This window comes from Mesoplodon mirus, assembly GCF_964341445.2.
Source record: "Mesoplodon mirus genome assembly, chromosome: 8".
Taxonomy (NCBI): Eukaryota; Metazoa; Chordata; class Mammalia; order Artiodactyla; family Ziphiidae; genus Mesoplodon; species Mesoplodon mirus.
In genome coordinates this window covers 54,284,593-54,306,275 of record NC_138984.1, presented here as the reverse complement: position 1 = coordinate 54,306,275, position 21,683 = coordinate 54,284,593, and positions in this window count along the sequence as shown.

Genomic DNA, 21,683 nt, shown 5'->3' with positions numbered 1-21,683 from the left:
AGGTGGTCTGCAAGGCCCCTTGAAGCCCATTCATGAAATTTCTAGGGGATTCTTGTGCTCTAGGTTAAATGTTCTTACACCAAACTTTGCTTTTTTTTTCTGTATCTTCTTGCCTTGATCAGACTAGGGGAAATATCTCATACTGTGGGGGAAAAAAAAAAAAGGAAAGAACAAGAATCTGGAACCCCTGGGCCAGCACTAAGGTATTAAAAGAAAGCAATGAACCTTCCAATTACCCCAGCCAGATTCTTGATTCCCACTCTAGGCTTCATAGCTTGCATGAACAATGAGAATAGGATGCATTCTTTCATCTAGCAAGTACTTCTTGAGCATCTCCTATGTCATCCAGGTGCAGGAGAAGTCACTAAGGTTAGAGATGAAAGGTGCTTGGTTGGTCTATAAAGAACTCGTAAAAAATATAGACAAGTACTGCATCATAAAACAGTATGGTGCTAATATGGATGTCAAGATGAGTGTTTCATGGGAGTGAGGAGGACTGGGGAGTGTTGGGAATGGCTGGAGAGCAGCAAGGAGGTCTCCATAGGAAGCTAATGCCTGGGCTGAGTCATCAGTGAACAGGAGCGAACTGTGGCGAGAAGGAGGCAATGGCAGCTTGGAGGTGAGAAGGAACAGGATGCTTTCAGAACGGCAAGCAATGGTATGGCTGGAACAGAGGAAGCTGTGAAAGGGAAGGCTGGAGGAGTAGGCAGAAGCTATCTTGAAGAGCCTCGTAGAACATGCTAAGAAGCCTGGATTTTATTGAAGGAAAAGAGCAACGAAAGAACTAAAGCTGAGGAGTGTCATCCAGTTAGCATTTTCGAAAGGTTATTTGTAGATGCCCCCAGATATTTAATTGCTGGATTGCCAAAGGGTTCTAAGACTTCATAGAAGAGATGTCAGTCACTCCAACCCTAGATGATTCCAAAGCAAATAGCAATCAGAGCACTTATACATTCATACCTTCCAAAGACCCTTAGCTTTATATGCATAGGCAGTAATTCACTTCGCTGCAAGTCCTTCTGGGTATAGAACATAATGACCACATTCCCAATAAAAATGAAAAATATTTTTATTGTCATAAATATATTTACTTTCATTGTACTTTTTGAAATACAGCATGTCAGCTTTCTATTGTTGCTATAACAAATTACCACAAAGTTAGTGGCTTAAACAACACAAATCCATTATTTTACAGCAGGTTAGAAGTCCGGTACGGGTCTCACTAGGCTATAACCAAGGTGTCAGCAAGGCTGCATTCCTTTCTAGAAATTCTAGGGGAGAATATGTTTCCTTGTCTTTTCTACAGGCCATTCAAATTTCTTGACTTGTGGTGTCCTTCCTCTGTCTTCCAAGCCAGCAAGTTGAATCTCTCTCTGACTTTTGTTTCATAGTAACATTGCCTTCTGACCACAGCTGGGAAAAGCTCTCCATTTTAGACACTCATGTGATTACATTGCGCCATCTGGAAAATCTGAGATAATCTTTCTAACTCAAGGTCTGTACCTTTAGTTAGATCTGCAATGTAAATCAATATAGTCAAAGCTTTGGGGGCGGGCTTCCCTGCTGGCGCAGTGGTTAAAAATCCGCCTTCCGATGCAGGGGACACGGGTTCGAGCCCTGGGCCGGGAAGATCCCACATGCCCCTGAACAACTAAGCCTGTATGCCACAACTACTGAAGCCCGCGCGCCTAGAGCCCATGCTCTGCAACAAGAGAAGCCACTGCCGTGAGAAGCCCACGCACCGCAACGAAGAGTAGCCCCTGCTCAACGCAACTAGAGAAAAGCCTGCACGCAGCAATGAAGACCCAACGCAGCCAACAATAAGTAAATTAAATAAAAAAAAAAAAAAAAAAAAAAGCTTTAGGGGGTTAGGACATGGGCATTTTGAGGAGGGGGGAGGGAGCCTTATTCTACCTACCCAGAGGGATTCAGCAATTTCTCCTTCCTGCCACTGTTACTGCTTGACCAATGAAAGGCAATTTGACAACAAAATATAATACAGCTTTATCTACTTTTGTCTTTTATTTTTAGCTCATTGAAAGCATTTAATAAAATGCTTATTTATATCCAAGGAGTGGGTTAAGGCCTTGAACGTGCTCTCAATATCATCAACCACTGCAGAGAAAAATAAATCAGTGAAGGAATCAGTGTTGGCAGATGAGGCCAACCGTGGAAACGCAACATGAGAATCTGAGACAAGTGAAAGCTGAGGAACATGGTGGATACAGGCCTTTGAAGAATCATCTGAGTAATATGATTCCCCTGAGACTAAGACAAGCTATAAACTTGAAAATATTATCAAAGCATTGAAAACCAGTCAAGAAATCACAAATATCCATGTGTTTAAAATGAGCTAATTGGGGCTTTCCTGGTGGCGCAGTGGTTAAGAATCTGCCTGCCAATGCAGGGGACATGGATTCAAGCCCTAGTCCGGGAAGATCCCACGTGCTGTGGAACAACTAAGCCCGTGTGCCACAACTACTGATGCCTGCAAACGTAGAGCCTAAGAGAAGCCATCACAATGAGAAGCCCGTGCACTGCAACGAAGAGTAGCCCCGCTCGCCACAACTAGAGAAAGCCCACGTGCAGCAGCAAAGACCAAACGCAGCCTAATTAATTAATTAATTTTTTAAAAATTAAAAAAATAAAATGAGCTAATCAACATTGTCAACAAGCATTCCCCACCCACCATGTACATCCTGATGGCAAAGCTAACGTATGTCGTATTTTTCACAGCAACAAGCCTATTGTCAATACCGCACCAATAACTTGTAACAGCTTAAGCTTACTAAGTCGGCCGATGCCTAGAAAAGTAGTTTAGATTTCAGACAAGAACCAGAGTTCTCAGCCCTCTCTGGCCATTTACCATTTTAGAACACTCCAACTTTCCCAAGAAAAGCCCATCTGTTTCAAAGGACATCACCTTTTCAACGTTCACTTTGAGGAGAAAGTAGCCAAGCACGCATATTAAACAAATGTTAAATCTCAGTCATCTGGCTATATTCAATACGTGTTTCTAGAACACCCAAACACTCTGATTCTATTCCAAATAACCACAAGTTCAACCTCAATTTCTTTTTTGACTCTTTGCTGTGTTGTCTTGAAATTCAGACTGTGTTCTATGATATCAATTCTAAAATAAATGGAAGATATTCTGCTTTGAGGAATGAGATGACTAGAGAGGAAATGAGGACACCACCACATGGTGCCCTGGGATGCTCAGAGGGGACTCACACATTGGGCGGAGGTAGGAGACAGATTCTTTTCCCAATCTGAGGGCTACGGTTCAGTGGTGTGTAAGATATGTTCATCTTAAGGATGGTTCTGGATATTGCTGAGCTGTACTAGAAAGAAAGGCCCCTGAGAAATGTCCCCCGAAGGCTCTGTTCAAGATCAAGTCATCCTGCTTGGAGACATACGATGCAGTCCTACAGACCAAGTAGACAGCCAGCTCTGGGGTGTGATTTGAGATGCACCAAAGTCTGCCTCTCTCCCTGTTCTATGAGAGTCCCTCAGAAAAGGAGGGATATGAGGGATCCTAGGAAGCCAGATAGGATTTGTATCAGCTGAGAGTATTGGGGGATGATTCAAGGGAAAGGCCATGGGCAAACAAGCTTGGTGTGTTTGGAGAGGTAGGAAGAGACAGTTGGAGGGGCCATTTAGGGTCTTCTAGTGCAACCCTGTACATGAGCCCATAACGTAGAATCAGAACACGGAGGAAACTGACAGTTTACGGAGTCTGGACTCTGACCTCTCGGCAATGACAACTGGAAAGTAGGCACTGGGGAGGCAGGGCATCCCACCTGAAGCCACCTTGGGCAGGAGTCTGCTTGAGCAGACTGAGGAAAAAGACCGAGGGCCGTGTAAATTGCGACTGGAAAGAAAGACTGGGCATTCCCCCCTACTTCAATGGTTTGGTGTTACCTTTGTTTATTCCTTTTATTTTTATTTTTCAAATTATTGAATTCATAACATTTCAGAATGTCTCCATTTAAAGGCATACATACAATTTTAAAAAATCAATTTGTTTCATATAAAACATCTTCAAACTTACCTATTTCTCAGTAATTTATTTTTCCAGAATTTTTAAATACATATTGCTATATTGAGATTTGATATATGTATATGGACATGTATATATGTATGTGTGTGCATATATACACACAACTATATAAATATATTGGTATATAAGCATATGTGTATACATATATGCATACACACATATACATTTTTGTTTACTTGTGCTTCTCCCATTACTGTTTATCCTTCTTTGTAATGTTGTTTTTGAAAAAAATTCAGTGTCACCTAGCTGCATTGAGTGGAAAGGGAAGAACTGTGTATATATACACCTGCTTGTCCACATGGCCTGGGCATACCCCATTCAGGGGAGCATTTATGCCCACAAACAGAAGCCCTGGGACAGAGGGCTGGGTGCCAGCTGCACAGGTAAAAAGGATTAGGGGGCGAGTGAGTCCTCAGAAGTTCATTCTTCCTAACTAGCACATTCCCAAACACTTTTTCAAGTAATATCTTGCCATCACAGACGTGAGGACCATAATGAAAAGGTATGAAAGGAAATGGATTAAATCGATAATTAGGTCAGAAGGTTTAATACCTAGAAGAGATGTATAGAGAAAACTGTCAAAAGGAGATGTTTTTGCTTCTATACCTACTGCTCATCCAACAGCAGAGGCCCTGCCCCCAGACCCAGCAAAGGGTGATAGCAGTAACTGTTTGTACTCCTGAGACCTGGCAAAGTTTCAGGAGCTCCAGTATCTGCTGGCAAGTGGACTGTAGGTATTTAACTTGCTCATTCCTACAGCCACGATGTTTGAGCATGGACCCCAATGTCAGCATATTTATTTACAAATTGTTATAAAACATACCCACATAAAATGTAAGAAATACAAATCTATGAATGACGACATAAAATGGGATTAACTATATTTTAAAACTAACATTTGTATTGCATACACCACATGTTGGGCACTTGTTTGAGCATGTTACACATATTAACTCATTTAATCCTCATAATAGCCCTCCAACGTAGGTACTATAATTAATCCCCATTTTACATATGTGGAAACTGAGTCGTGAGGCATGTAAGTAATTCATCCAAGGTCACACAGCTTGTAAGAATCAGAACCTGAGTTCAAACCCAGTAGTCTGACTCTAGCATCTGAATCCTAACCTCTGCACTATACTCTCCTAATGTTTCTAATGCTTCTCTAATTGTTATTCTGCCCCCTTGATCAGAATGGCATTAGTTACTCTCTCAAGACATCATGTGCACTTTGAGAGAAGTTCATCATTAATGATGTGGCTCTAAATCTGCATTTGAAATAGTCTTCTTGGTAATCATATCTGATTAGATTTTCATTATTTTTTACCACCTTGATGGAGCTGACCAGGAGCTTTGAATGAACAGGGCAATTGCCAGCATGGCCATTTTCTTTTGCTCCCTTGTGGATATTCCTTTGACATTGTCATCAATTCACAGGTTCTTTGTAGAATATCTGTTTAAGCCAGTTGACCATGTTGTGAGGGGTAGTTTAATTAAACAAGATCATTGACCCTTAAATCCATTTACCCAGGCAACATAAATCTCCCTATATCAGAGTAAGCAAAACGCAAGTCAATTTCCACCCCCACTCAGTTCGTCAGGATTCTAAACACTTTGTCCAGGACACGACCAGCTGACTGTCACATAGGTTCAATGAGGACACCAGTGCCTATTAGCAGCAAAGCTTAAGAACTATCCTTCATTAAGATAAACTTCAGAAAAAGTTCTAAAATGTTATTTCATCACCGTAACGTCCCCTGTAATAGGGATGTACATACCCTACTCTGGAGGCCCCTTCTCTAGCAGAGTATTTCTCAAAGTGGAGTCCTCAAACCATTTATATCAGAATCAACAGGGTGCTTATAAAAATCTGGATTCTTGGACTTAAGTCCATGTTTACTGAATGGGAATCTTGGGGTAGGACTCAGGAAATCTGCATTTACATGAGTTCTTCATATTACCCTTATACATATCAATGTTGGTAGCTGCTGCTTTAGGGGCTGCTCAGTCCCTAACACAACAATAACTCCCAAGGTTACAAGAGCCCTTCAGTGGCATCTACCTCAACTCTCCAGCCAATACTTGCATATCAGAGTAAAGAACCAAATACAGTGATGCTGATTCTCCTTCTCCTGAAGAGAGGATACATTTGATTACTGCCTTTCAATTACTCAAATATATTTTGTTTCTTCAGTTTAATTATAACAACCTGGGAAATAAATGTGCTTGCTTTCTCATAATATCTGTAGTTCTGATTCAGCACTAGAATACAGTAGGCCACAGCCAGCAAATAGCTTTTATCTCATGTGATGCCTGATTAATTGCTAGTTGTTACCACAGACAAGGATTCTGAGACTGAACTGGGGCATAGTAATCAATCTCTGATGCATTATCAATGTCTGCCATGGAAACCATGTGGAGAAGTGGCAACTAGGGATGGGCATATGGTGACATCAATGAGCCATCTCAGCCGTATATTCTCAAAATGTATGAACACAGGAAGATATCCCAAATATTGCATACATGAGCAAATCGTCTCTCACTCAGAGAACTGCATGTTTTTTTCAGGTCATCTCTGTCTTGGAAGGTCATTCCCAAAATAAGGTGGCCAATATATAAGGAACTCATACAACTTGACAGTAAAAACACAGAACAGTTCAATCAAAAATTGGGCAAAGGACCTGAATAGACAGTTTTCCAAAGAAGACATAAATTGGCCAACAGGTACATGAAACACTGCTCAACATCACTAATCATCAGGGAAATGCAAAACAAAACTACAATGAGATATCACCTCATACCTGTAAGAATGGATATTATAAAAAGACAAGAAACAACAAGGGTTGGTGAGGATGTGGAGAAAAAGGGAACTCTCATACACTGCTGGTAGGAATATAAATTGGTGCAGTCCCAAGGAAAACAGTATGGAGCTTCCTCAAAAAATTAAAAATAGAACTATCATATCATCCAGAAATTTCATTTCTGGGTAATACCTGAAGGAAACGAAATCACTATTCTGAAGAGGTATCTGTACCATGTTCATTGCAGCATTATTTACAATATCCAAAACATGAAAATGACAGAAGTGTCTGTCAAAAGATGAATGGATAAAGAAAATGTGATATATATATACACAGTGATATATTAGCCATAAAATAGAAAGAAATCCTGCCATCTATGATGACATGAATGGACCTTGAGGACATTACGCTAAGTAAAATAAGTCAGACAGAGAAAGACAAATACTGTTATCTCATATGTAGAATCTAAAAAAAAAATCCAAATTCATAGAAAAAGAGAAAAGATTGGTGGTTGCCAGTGGTGGGTGGAGGGTGGCGTGGTAATGGGTGAAGGTGGTCAAAAGATACAAATTTCCAGTTACAGGATAAGTTCTGAAGATGTAATGTACAGCAATGGTGACTATAGTTAACAATATGGTATAGCATATTTGAAAGTTGCTAAGAGTAAATCTTAAAAGTTCTGATCACAAGAAAAAAATTTAACTATGTGAGGTGATGGATGTTAACTAAACGTATTGTGGTAATCATTTGGTTTTATATATATAAAATAATCATTATAATAATCATGTAATAATCATATACTAATCATTATATATATATATATAAAATCATATTGTACACATATTTATACAATGTTATATGTCAATTATATCTCAGTAAAACCAGAAAAAAACCAACAAATAATGAACAAAACCACAAAAAGGTAGCCAGAGCCTTCCAGAACTGAAGCAATAGCCACTTAAAAAGAATACTTATGGGGCTTCTCTGGTGGCGCAGTGGTTTAGAATCCACCTGCCAATTCAGGGCACATGGGTTCGAGTCCTGTTCTGGGAAGATCCCACATGTCACAGAGCAACTAAGCCTGTGCGCCACAACTACTTAGCCTGCGCTCTAGAGCCCACGAGCCACAACTACTGAAGCCCATGCACCTAGGGCCCGTGCTCTGCAACAAGAGAAACCACCACAATGAGAAGCCCGCGCACCGCAATGAAGAGTAGCCTCCACTCGCCACAACTAGAGAAAAGCCCGTGCACAGCAACGAAGACCCAATGCAGCCAAAAATTAAAAATAAATTAAATACATTTTTAAAAAAAAATAATACTTCTGCCGTGTCTCTTTCATGCCCACCACATATGTGGAGCCTCAAGTCAGGAGCACACTGGAGTTAGCCACAGACCTTGGACAGCTCCCACCATATTAGTGAAGGGGAATCATAAAACTACAGTTTAAAACAAGAAAGCAAGCTTGGTTATTTTTAAATGGCGGTAGCCCGGAGTACGCTGGGGTAGGGTTAGATATTCCCACATATCACAGCAACTCTGTGTGTGTGATAGTGATGATCCTGAATCATGGAAACTTGATGTGAATAATCTTTAAGTATCCATAAAATGAACTTACTTGGAGCTTCTAATTAAGGCATGTTTTTCACCCAAATACCCAGAATTGCTATACCACCTTCTTAGAACACAGCAAACCCTGATGTGGTGAACTATATAGAGACACAGGGGCACACACCAGTAACTGTCCCCTTGGGGGGAAACTGATCCTCCAAGGCAAGCCACCGAGCGTGAAGCAGACAACACAATAGCTAACACATCTGTGTGCATCTGGTTTCCTGTTTCTCTTATTAGTATTTTTGGCAAAGATAAACTGGATTCAGGAGAAGGGGATAGTATTTTTGGCAAAGATAAACTGGATTCAGGAGAAGGGGACGTTGGGATTAGAATACTAAAATGGGTTAAATCCATTGGACCCACTGGACACGTTTCAGGTTGTATTACCTGAATAAATGTTGCTAGGTGGATAGAATAATGACTGGGTAAGAGAAATAAAAGAATTTTACAATTTCAATCTGTTGAATGTTTGTTAGGTTTTCATCTCATCTGGGCCACAAATTGGAAGAGAAAAGAGTATCCAAATATTTAAATTATAAGTTATTTATATTAACATTGTAAATTCAAGAAAGCAAGAATGTTCTACCAAAAAGTTTTAAGTCGAGACGTGTTCATCATATTCATCATTATCATTGTCATTGTTATTAGAATAGCTCATAGGATACCAGGGACTAACACAACTCCTTTTGCTTCAGAAAGACAGCTCAAAAGGAAAAACACCTCCTCCTGCTAGATATCCTGTGTTTTATTTCTTCCTGTGAGTATTTGTAATTGAGTTGTGAAAATCTGGAAGTGCCGACCCAGCTTTTACTGGCTCCCTCTGAGCTCTATAACTACCATAGAATGAATGCTCAAATGAGGCTGAGAAAGAAGAGTTCATTTCCCTCTATCATGTCTTGTCTGCTTCAAAAGAGAAAGTGTAGCCATGAGGGAGGACCCTCCAGCAGCTGTCAGTTGCTCTGAGCATCACTTAAGGTACCAGTACCCAAACGATGTATTTAACCTGTCCCCAAGTCCTGCTCCTGGAAAATCAGCACAGAGTTTTCCATGACATTATGCTTTTCACCCTCCAGAACTGATGAGATGATTCAAGTGAAAAAAGCTTTCAGAGGACAAGCTACTTTTCTTCACCAAGTACTTATTTGGCCTTTGGCTTAAACACTTGGGAGACCCACTGCAAAAGGAGGAAGCACGAGTTAACTTGCCTTCTTGACTTCTGTATAGATAGGTGGTTAGTGGCTGATGTAAAAGCCATCCAGCCAAAAAACGGTTCCACCAGCTGTCTATTTAAGTGGGACTATCAACTACCATTTCTGCCTGCTGGGGGCAGAACTCTTGATTATGACATTAAACATACAGCAGGAAGGTTTCAATTTGATCCTACTGGTGACTTACAAATTAGGATTAAAGAACACTAGATTTTTGCTCATGTCAGCTACCACCCTCTACACACACACACACACACACACAGACACCTCCACTTACCCTCCCCCTCAACCCTTGCTTCTTTCGACCTCCTTGTGCAGTTACTCAATGTCTATACTCTCCAGGGTCCCTGAGGGTGAAACATGGCTGTTGATTCCCACATCCTATGGGAATTGGTATCTGGGCAGAGGGTCCTCTGCTGAATTTCCTTAAAGCACAGAAGATCCTCAAGATTATCTGAAGTTAAAAGTGCACTTCCTTGGATTAGGATTTCTTCCTGGAAAAATAGCGTTGCATGCCAGGATCATATAAGAGCAGCTCTCTCAAGGAAAGCTAAGCAATTCACCAATGCAGAGAAGTTCATGAAGAAATTGTTTAAGATATTCATTTATTTTCCATACACATTTTGCCTAGAAACCCAAAAAGGAAGCTGCAATGTAAGGGTCAATGCAAAAGAGAAGAGTGAGAAGCAAGGTGGAAATTTTGTTTCACCATTAGTAATGTTTTGTCAAAGACAACCTAGCCAGCCTTTTCACAGCCAGAGCAGAGAGGTCCTTGTAATCACTCAGCACTTTGAGCTCAATAGAAAATGCCTGCAAATTTCTGAAGCCTGAGCACAGGATAATTTCATGCCTGCTTCCCATATGCCAGTGCTGTGTTGAGGGCTCCTTTATCACATTTAGCAGACAGCCTCCCCATGCTGCCCATGTGTTTGTGTTGTGCTCCCTGACTGAGCTTGTCTGTGTCAGCACAGACATTGTCAGAAGCCCCGAGGGCTGAATGTGGAATCCATCCAGGAGGGCAGGAGGGCCCAGTAAGCCAGGCAGTGGGAGGCCACTGCCCTCTCCCCTCCAGCTGCTGACTGTGACCACCTGTGCGCACAGACTTTTACAAAAACAAACGCCATGCAGACCTGACCTTGGTTTTTGAAGCAATTTTCTAAAACAGGGAGCTAGTTGTGATGGTCAATTGAAGTCTAGTCCTGTCTGCTGACAGTGTTAGCTGAAGTGATTGGAATTTGAAAGCAGTATTTTGTTCACACGAAGGTGAAGTGTTCTGGCAACAAGAACAGTCAGTAAACAAGTAATCACCATTAAATTCATATGGATTTCTATTATGAAAATAATAGTAATTCCTCCACTGTCCTGCCCTCTCCATGTCCTTTGGAAACTGGAGAAAGCTCTCATTGCCCCAACTCCAGAACGCAGGCATGAATTTCATCATCTGCCCTGCCCTCCATCTAAAGAAAGACAACTGCCTTCAGATCTTCAGCTGGTAGACAAAACCTCACGGGCAAATGTTCATTGCTATGGGGGTATCTACTACGCCACCTAAAGAGTAAGAAAGTTAATTTCCAAAGATGCGTCACAATCTAACCAGAGAGGAACTTCACTTTCTCCTTTCCTTGGGTTGGGCTGCCAGCAGGGAAGGTTTGTCACAAAAATACCATCCTAACATTCTCAGCCATAGCTGTTCTACTCTTACTGGAATTTGAAGAGAGACAGTTTCAATTCCATGTGCTATCTGAAAGCTTAAAAGAAATATTTAATAATTAGAATACTCATTACTTGCCCTCTCCAGAAGTTTCCATTTTAATTTTCACTTGCCTTTTGTGTTGGAAGAAAAAAAAAAAGACAAAGTGGCAGATAGATCACAATACACTTTCTTCGTAGGAAAGCTCTGTCACAATAATGGCACCTCCTTAAATATATGTTGTCATGGCCCCCAAACATCTATCATTAAAGCTGTTCATATTTGTATTTGAAACACTTCTCTCCAAAAATTAGGCTAAGTTACCTTGAACTTGCCTCTCTACTCCCTCTCTATATTCAATCACACATGGTGGATTCCATCCCACACATGATATGGTTCAGACAGGTTTACATAGCTGAACCCATCATTGTGTTCCTGGTACCTCTTTCAGTACCCTCAAGATGGAAGGTTGAAATTTCCAAATGAATGCTTTTCACAACTACCAGATGAGGTATGCAATATGGTCCACATTTTGCTTTAAGTAAACTAAAGTTCCCCATCATTGCTAGTTTTAATTTCATCACTGTCCATTAGGCTCCTACCTGTGTTGTGAATTTTACCAAGTTAGTAAAGTAGAAGTGATTTCTACCATCTCAAGCAAGGGGTTATGTGTGAACAGTGAGAGATGTCTATTGGAACACAGCCTGGAGTTTCACACGCAACACTGAATTTATATTCCCTGTGTGATTAAGGATGAATTTCTCAGTTTCCCACAACTGGTCTTAATTTACTGAACCTGATATTCCCAATAATATCTAACATGGGGTTTTCCAGTTCCCATAGACCAACCTCTTCCCAATTCCCCACACATCTTATTCATTCTCACCTTCCTGTCACTGACCTTTTGTTCCTACTCCTTTCATAGCCAGAGAGACGCTTTGGGTACAGAGTCACTGGTGGGGTCAGTCACACTTTATTTTGCCCATTCACAGAGCTAATTTGTTCCTCATGCTAATGAACTTTTTAAGTTGAACTTTAACATACATATAGAAAAGTACACATATCATACATGTACAGGCCTGTGAATTATCATGAAGAGAGCAAGCTTCTCCTCTCTGAGATCAAGAAATAGAACATCATTAGCACCCCAAGGGAGCCCCTCTCTTATCCCCATCCAGTTAAAAAGCCCCTCCTCCCCCAAGTCATCCGTTATTCCAATACCACAGATTAGTTTTGCAGATATTTGAATTTTATATAAATGGAATCTTCAGTACGCATTCTGTAGCATCTGGCTTCTCTCACTCACTATTATGTTTGTGAGACACAGCCATGTTCTTGTCTATAGCTGTAGTTTGCTTTCATTGCTGTATAATATGCCATTGTATGAATATATTATCGTTTATTCATTATGCTCCTGGGAAATATGGGTTGTTTCTAGTTTGGGGCCATTACAGTAATGCTACTATATATGTTCTTCCATGTGTCTTTAGACATAGACATACGCACTTTTCTAGGTATCGTAGCATCTACTGTTAATTCATCCCTATCCTCTGGAGTTTATCATTTCCTGGTACTCTGGCCCAACTTTCAGCTGTCCACACGGTGACTATACACTTGAAGGGTCTCTCTGGCTACCAGAGTCCTCTCTGCCTACACACTAAGCAAGCCAGAAGTACTAGAGGATTATTAACCCTGGGATAAATAATAATGGGATCACCCCTTGGATGAGATTAACTAGAGTTTCATCCTGGCTCCCGATATTTCCCAGTATAAAGCTTTACTGGCTTCCTTTCCATGCCTGTCTCGCTCACTCACTCCCCTACTTTTACTGGGGTCACCTCCCAAATAAACTACTTGCATTTAAACCCTTGTCACGGGAACTAATTCTGGATGAACCCAAAGTATAACACCATCTTTCTCCTCTATTCACTCTTTACAAGAGTAAGTGGCTAGCCTAGAGATTACAAAATTAATCTTTAACTTATTCAAGTCTAATATAAACTAAGACATATACATCTCAGACAACTCAGAGGCTTTAAGACATTTTAACTCCATCTACCCCTTCTTCCTTCTGAGCTTTTATTGTCATGTTTTAAGTAGGCTTGAAACCCAATGATATATGTTTATATTTGTTTCATGTGGGGGATATTTAGATTTACCTGCATACTCTTTCCATCCTTTATTTCTTCCTATATGTACATGCTTCTGTCTGGGATCCTTTTCCTTGTTCTTGAAATAGAGACTTTATTATTTCTTTCCTTGTGGGTCTACTGGTAATAATTTCTCCGTTTTTATTAGTCTGAAGTTATCTTTACCTTGCTTTTTGAGAATATTTTTACTGGGTATCAGATTCTAAATTAGCAGGATTTCCGCCCCTAGCATGTTGAAGCTGTCAATCATAGTCTTCTGGCTTCCATTGTTTCTGAATAATACACGTATTTCTTTGAAGGTAACATATATATTTTTCCTATTGACTGCTTTTAAGGTCTTCTTTTTGTGTTTAACAGTTTTACTATGATGTGCTTAGGCATGGGTGTCTTGTATTTACCCCACCTGGGATTTGAAGCAATTCTTAGGTCTTCTGACTTGAGGTCTTGTAAATTTTGGGAAAATCTTAGCAATGGCTCTCCAAATATTGCTTCTCACCCATTCTCTCTCTCTCCTAACTTTTTGGACTCCAATGACATAATATTAGGCCTTTTTTTACCATATATCTTTTATGTTCTTTTGTGTATAATTTTTTCTTCCTATGTTTTATTCTGATTTCTTTTAACTTTTGTGTCTAATCTGCTATTAAACCCATATATTAAGTTCTTAAATTCAGTTATAATATTTTTTAGTTTCAGAATTTCCACTTGATAGTATCTTATAATTTTCAATTCTCTGCTGAAATTTTTCATTTTGTTAATTTCTTGAAACAGTGATAACAGTTATGTGAATTTCCTAACTGGAATATGTGGGTTTCCTATGTTTGAATTTCTACAGACTTTAGTCCTCTTGATTTTTTGGCTAATTTTTTTTTAATTTCTGCATGCCTAATTTGGGTTTTTTTAATTTTGCTTCGGGGTTTTGTTTTTCATAACAATTATCACTTTAAGGCTCTGACCAATGTTACATTTCCTCCAAGAAAGGTCTTACTTTTGTTTGTGGCAGGCAATTAGGGTAGAAGTGGATCTTCACCTAACCTGGGATTGAGGTAATCTGGATGGAGCTTCAGTCTCTATGAGGATTGGTGAGTTTCAGTCTTTGTGAGGGTTGGTCTATTTCCAGTTGGTCCCTACTCCTAGAATGTAGCCCTTGAAGGGTTCCCTCTAAATGCCTCAAGTGCTTATGAGGGCTTTTCTCCCTTAGATGCTTAATTTCATTGTTCCTTCAGCCCCACGAGACCGTCAAAATGCCTCAGCCACTACTTTAAAATTTGCAAATATCTTGGGAGATAAGGCAGTGCCAGATGTTATACCTGCATCTCTGAACTTTCCTTTTCCCCAAGACCTTCAAAAGTCTTTGCTGCCTTCGAAACTTTTCAATGGCTTTAAACAACAGTTTTTAAAGCCAACTTTTCCAGTGGTGTTGGCGGGAGAGTGGATCTGATACAAGCTAGTTTGCCAGAGTCCAACCAGTTAGTTTCTACCCAGCCAAAGTCAAGCTCAAGTCCTTCCTCCTCTAAGAGTCTTCTGTTTACTCTGGACCCTATGGTTCTCTTGCATCTGCGAACTTTAATGGCATTTTTAGTCTGCTTCATGCATTTTAGTACCTGAGCCCATTCTCTTTTATTTTCCTCCACTAGCTTATAGAGTTACAGAATTAAATTACTATCATAATATACAACATATAATATACATGTATTCATGTATATTCAAAGACCGTATGCATTATGATTATTACAATTACATAATCTACAGGATTAAATAATTATAAATTGGTATCTCAAACACTTCTAAATTTCCTGAGAGCCCAGGATCTAGCACTTATGTTGCTTTATATTCATTGGAGGAAAACTTGGAAATCCAAAAAATTGTAGAAGTGGACCCTCTTATTAACCCTATTCACCAGAGAGACAGAATTAATTTGATTACTATTGCTTTGGGTAAGTTATTTAACATCTCTAAACCTCAATTTCCTCATCTGTAAACTAAGGATAGTGATACTACCTCATTGGGTTGGTGGGAGGATTTAATGAGATAATTTATGTGAAATGCTTAGAACAGGGCATTACATTATGCTCATTCCGTTAATGTCAGATATCAGAGTAAGAATCGAGGTTTCATGTTTATTTCCTGTTTCCTTTCAATGGTCATGCTCTCTGTATAACACAATATCCCACTGATATTTAATTTTATGTCATTAGGCAGTAGGGGCCAGATATGAAACAATAAGCTGAAGGATTGGCTTGGTAGAGCTTGTACTGATTTCACCTCAACTCACACAGCAGGACATGTACATAGGGTCACACTGAAGGCAAAATCCCTACTTTCTCTAGTTCTTTCTCCCAACTTCTCAACATAGCCAGTTGCAAAATACTCATTCTCCATACCTCTAGCATCCCCAGGAGAGTCTCACACAGGTGCTTGAAAAGTACTCTGGCCCTCACCCCTGGACCTCTTGCCAGTGTACAAAGCTCAGAGCTTTACAACTGCTGGTGTCCACCAAAGGACAGTGACATTTGTGCCAAGAGGGCTTCTTTTCCATGTTCTGGAAGGTGTGAGTGGCAAGGTGCCAAAGGAATCAGAATCCTTGCAGGCATCCCTGGGCCAGGGCCATTCTACATTCTGTGCAGAAATGAGAAGGATGACCCCTCTCTGTCTCCATGTCACTCTGTCTCCTGGACGCCAAGGTTAGGTCACTTGATAGGTGGAAGCAGCTTCTTCTGTTTCCTTCTGTGTCCTCTTTCTCAGAGGGCAATCAATCTCCTCCAGGAAGTCCTTCTTCAGACAGAGCTCCACATACTAAGCTTCTCCCCAGAAGTAAACTGTATCTTGTTTAGGGGAATTATCTACACATCTGAATTTATTTGCAGCTATTGCTAAAAGAAAGAGAAGTAGCAAGAAGAAAGTTGACACACAGGGAAAAGGCAAGGAAGAAAACTAGTATTTACTGAGCACCTCTTGTATCTCTAGTCCTTCCTCCCAGAGAAAATCCAGAAAGAAAGTTTTAGTCTAAACAAACACACAAAGTTGCTATGAACAACCCCTGGAGGTCCTCAGACAAGAGTTCTCTGCCCTAGTCCAGTCTGGTTTAAGCTTAACCTGGCTCCCGTACATTGGATTACTGCCTTCCTTTTTCCCTGACCAAAGTTCAACTGCCTTCTCCAGGTCTCACTAGCATCAAGTATCAAATTCCCTTTGTTTATGTGGAAAAAGGGAAAAGCAAAGGCTCTTGGGTTCAGCAAGATGGTTTCTGTGGAAATCTCCACCTGCCTCTGAGGGAGGAACCACGGAACGGAAACAGTCCCGCAGACAGGGCAGTACTTGGCAATTGTCTCAGGCGACAAAGTAGCTCAAAGGCTGATGAACTAGAGTGCTTTTCTTGTCTAACACTGAAAGATTAGTTCTCCTATAGTAGAATGGAAGACCACAAATAAAAATGGTTCAACTTTTATGCATAAAGGGAAAAAAACAATCAGACCATATGGGTAATTCAGCTACAATATACACAAGATGCAGCCTTTCACCACTCCATGGAGATGGACCAATGGGCTTTTCAAAGGGCTTTGGAAGGCAGGGCCTGCCAGAACCCAGATCAGAGGTTGAGCTTGGTACAACCCTTTAACCCAAAGCAAACAGTTAGAGGAGAGTGTTTGGAGAGATCCCTTACGAAGTCAGAGCCTGACAAAAGGAAAATAAAATTGAACTTTTGTTTCCTCTTTCTCTAGGCCAAGTTTCCTTTTATTTGACTCTATTCGTGAACGTGGTCCCAGGATTGCAATAACAAAACGTCTTAGACCCACCATCATATAAGGACAAACTACTTTAGAAATATTTTCACACTTTCAAGCATCACTTTAGGCCAGGACATGAGAAACATGAGTTTAAAAAATTTTTAAACCTTCCAGGTGTACTTCTTAAATAAAACTTTCTCTCTCTCTCTCTCTCTCTCTCTCTCTCTCTCTCTCTATATATATATATATATATATATATATATGTATGTATGTAATTTTTTTTCCATTCATGAAAGTTAAAGCCTTCAGCAAGCCTGATACTTGCTAAAGGAGTTGACCATTCTGCCTTTGCTTTTCTGTGTCTTGCAGATGAGTTTGGTAGCTCTTTGGATAGCAAGGGCATTAGGAAAGCTGGAATTGTTAACCAGGGATCAGGGGCTGCCTGAGGCTACTTGAATTTTTGTGTACGAAGAGCATCACAGAAGAGTCCTGTTTGGACTCAGCCTGTGAAGGCAGATCTGGAAGCTGCTCCAGTCCATTGGGATCACCAGGAAGCCATTCAGCAATTCTATTGCATAAGATTTTGTATCCAGTCCAACCAAAGTAGAGATTATATGGTAGTTTTATGGCACTGTATCAAATAATACAGTGTAATTTTTAATAAAGCTATCAGATGTTTTGGAATTAGAAACAGTCTAAATGACACATTTTTAACATATGATAGCATATTGCACATGCAATTCTCAGAATGGGTAATTTAAACCACAGGTCTAAATTATACATACACACATATTTGCTGGTATATTCATAGACTGTTTCTGCAAGAACACATGAGAAACACGAGGATATATGAGAAACAGCAGTAGACTTACTTGTAACCATATACCCTCTGGAAACTTTTGAATCTTACACTATGTGCATGTGATGACCCATTAAAAACAAATCAGTATTATTTAACATAAAAAATCAGATGATGCCAGCTGACTTAAAGTGATCTTCTAAAAGTCTCTAACTGTGAAGATGAGGAGGCAGCTGGTCCCAGGGTGGGTGGGGACTGGGCGGGGGTGGATCCAGGGTTGACATCTCATGGAGCGAATGCCCCTGATCAAGAAGGCAGATGAGGCATTCGTTCGACAGATCGCTCCCTCGGCACCAAGCACCATACTCACCAGGGATGGGTGAGGGATGCTGAATGTCACAGCAAAGTCCTCAGACCAGCAGAATATTCAGAGACTCCAATATAGAAAATAAAATACAACATGATTTTATCGGTAAAAGGGGCAGGACTGGGATGTGATATGTTCTCATATAACTAGTTAAACCCACCAATAGGTTTCTTTGCTGCAAAATAAATTCATTTTTCTACACTGTAGACACTGAACAAAGGTGTTTATGACTTAAAGGTTGCAGTCACTGGTGTGATGAAACACTGACAACTCTCACAGCTGCATGAACCCCTGTGGAGTGTCTCAGGAGCTGTAGCCTAAGAACACCGGAGAGAGCATGGGTACTTCACTCTGAGAGGCCAAAAATTTGAATTCTGCTACTTTCTTGATGGGTAACTCTGAGCAGATTGCCGAACATCTAGGAGCATGAAAATCTCTGCATTGCAGCCTTGCTGTAAGGACTGTGTGTGTGTGTGTGTGTGTGTGTGTGTGTCTGTGTTTGTCAGGGTGGCGTGAGTGCGAGGGGTGTCATGTTATTATGCTGGCATGTAAAAGAAACTCAATGAATGGTGATTGTTAAGATCCTGGTTATTATTAATAATAATAGCTATGGAGGATGGAAGAGACCCTGATAAATATTTAAGAGTGATCTTTAATTTACCACAAAAGGAAAACATAGCTCATAAAGAATAAATGTAAACCAGAACAAATAGCTAAATATCTGCTATTCTTATGAGCATAAATTTTCCTCCTCTTGGTTTATGGGGCCCATGATTATCTCTGTCAGCTGGGATATTCAGATAAATGCACTATATTAAAGAGGAGGCCTATTCTATGGAAATCAATCAATAAAATAGAGTCCAGAAATGACAGCAGCCTGATGATTATTTTATTCGATCTGTTTATCTATTTGTCTCTCTGCCATCTATCACAGCCATAGCTGAGGGGAGTCTCCAGGGGTTTTAGCTGACTGCAGGGGAGGCAAGGTTTAGGGTAGGAGGAAGGGCCAGGCACTGATGGGGCCGCACGTGCGGCTGCTCGGAGGTCAGCCTGAATGGTGCAGGACTGGAGACGGGCTGTTTCCTCCCTGTCCCAGGGGCCCACAGAAGCCAGCTCGGGCCAAAGGACAAAGCCCAGAACAGGATCAGACCCTCTACTGTAGATCTACATCTTCCTTATTAGGAAATGGGTCAAAATAAAATACTAAGGACGAAGGGATCAGGCTGGGGCTCTCTTAGGTGGCAGCAGGAGGACCATGGCCAGAGACCCTTAACTTACATGGGGAGCCAAGCCTGTGTTCAGGGCAGAACAGGCTAGTGCTTGGTCATCAGGCCACAGGCAGGGATGTGGGAGGCTACAGGTAAAGCAGGCTGCCAGGGAAGTTAGGCCAATGGATTCCTGCCAATGGCTTCCTGTAACGGGGCTGATCAGGGTTTTACCTGGCAGCCCTTCCCACGGGGAGAATGTATTTGCCCTCAAGGAGACTGTCCTGTTGTGAAACAGGAGAGGGAAAGAGGAAGGAGTCTGGTCCTGCTGGGGCAGTGACCACCTCACCTAGGGGCCTACCCTGTCTCTCCTGAGCAGTCATGTCAATTCATTCATGGAAAAGGAAGATTTTGTAACTCCTGGATTAAAGTCAAATAAAATACAAATTTCTAACCACAGTCTATCAGATCCTACATGACATGGCCCCTGCCCACCTCTCTGACCTCATCTCATGCCAATTTCCACTTTTCACACTCCCAACCAGTCACCATGTTTCCTATTTGTGCAAAGCTCAATCCTACCTCAACAGCTTGCCTTTGCTTGCTGGTGTCTTGCTAACTCTTCTCTGACTGTGAGTGGCTCTTTCATACAGGCCTTCGCTCAAGGCCACATTCTTTGAGAAACCCTCCAGGGCCACCCCATCTACTGGAGCCCCATTGCCTTTTTTTTTGCGGTACACGGGCCTCTCACTGTTGTGGCCTCTCCCGTTGTGGAACACAGGCTCCAGACGCGCAGGCTCAGTGGCCATGGCTCACAGGCCCAGCCGCTCTGCAGCATGTGGGATCTTCCCGGACCGGGGCACGAACCCGTGTCCCCTGCATCGGCAGGCGGTCTCTCAACCACTGCGCCACCAGGAAAGCCCCCCATTTCCTTTTATCTCTCATGACACTTCTGACACCAAATGTGTGGGTGGTTTTTTTTCCCACATCACCCAATTTTCCAACTCTCCAGACACCAACTGCGTGTCCTGCATTTCAATTCAATTCTGACACTAACTACCCAGAGTTATCACAGACACCACAGGTTAAGGGCTCAGCCCCACAAGACTTCTCCCCAACTCTAGATGCCAATGCAAGTCCTGAAGCTCCCATGCTTCTGACTGACTGGCTATAAATCAGGGGTTCCCACAACCCCCTCCTCAGGTTCCATAATTTGCCAGAACGGCTCACAAAATTCAGCAAAGCACATTACTTACATTTAGTGGTTTATTATAAAGGACCAGCCAAATGGAGAAGATGCATATGGCAAGGTGTGTGCGCGTGTGTGTGTGCACGTGTGTGTGTGTGTGTGTGTGTTGTCGGGGGGGGGTTTCCATGCTCTCTCCAGACATACCACCATGGCAACACCTCAGTGTGTTCACCAACCAGAAGTTCTCTGAATCCTGGTGTTTGGGATTTTTATAAAGGCATCACTATGCAGTCTCTCCTGACCCTGCAGCGCAAGCTTTCCTTTCAGATCCCAAAGCCTGTCTTCTTGTCTCTCACCTTCCTCCAGTCACACAGCAATCAGTGCTCTTATCCAGTCTTAAAAATATACTCAGGGGCTTCCCTGGTGGCGCAGTGGTTGAGAGTCCGCCTGCCGATGCCGGGGGCACGGGTTCGTGCCCCAGTCCGGGAAGATCCCACATGCCGCGGAGCAGCTGGGCCCGTAAGCCATGGTCGCTGTGCCTGCGCATCTGGAGCCTGTGCTCCACAGCAGGAGAGGCCACAACAGTGAGAGGCCCGCGTACCGCAAAAAAAAAAAAAAAAAAAAAAAAAAAAAAAACACTCAGGAAAATAGAAGAGTCTGACGGTCCTGAAATGAGGTGATCATTAATTTAGCACTTCCTTGTCCTCTTCATTCTCAGCCTCATGTGTAAGATGAGTAATGTTTTAAACAAACGGGATCATGCAGCTGGGAGGATGAGAGTTAGTATCAGCAATAATGAATATTCCTGCATTTTTCAGAACAATTACTGATTGTCTAGAAGAGTTTAGAGCTCAAGGTAACTCTACCAAT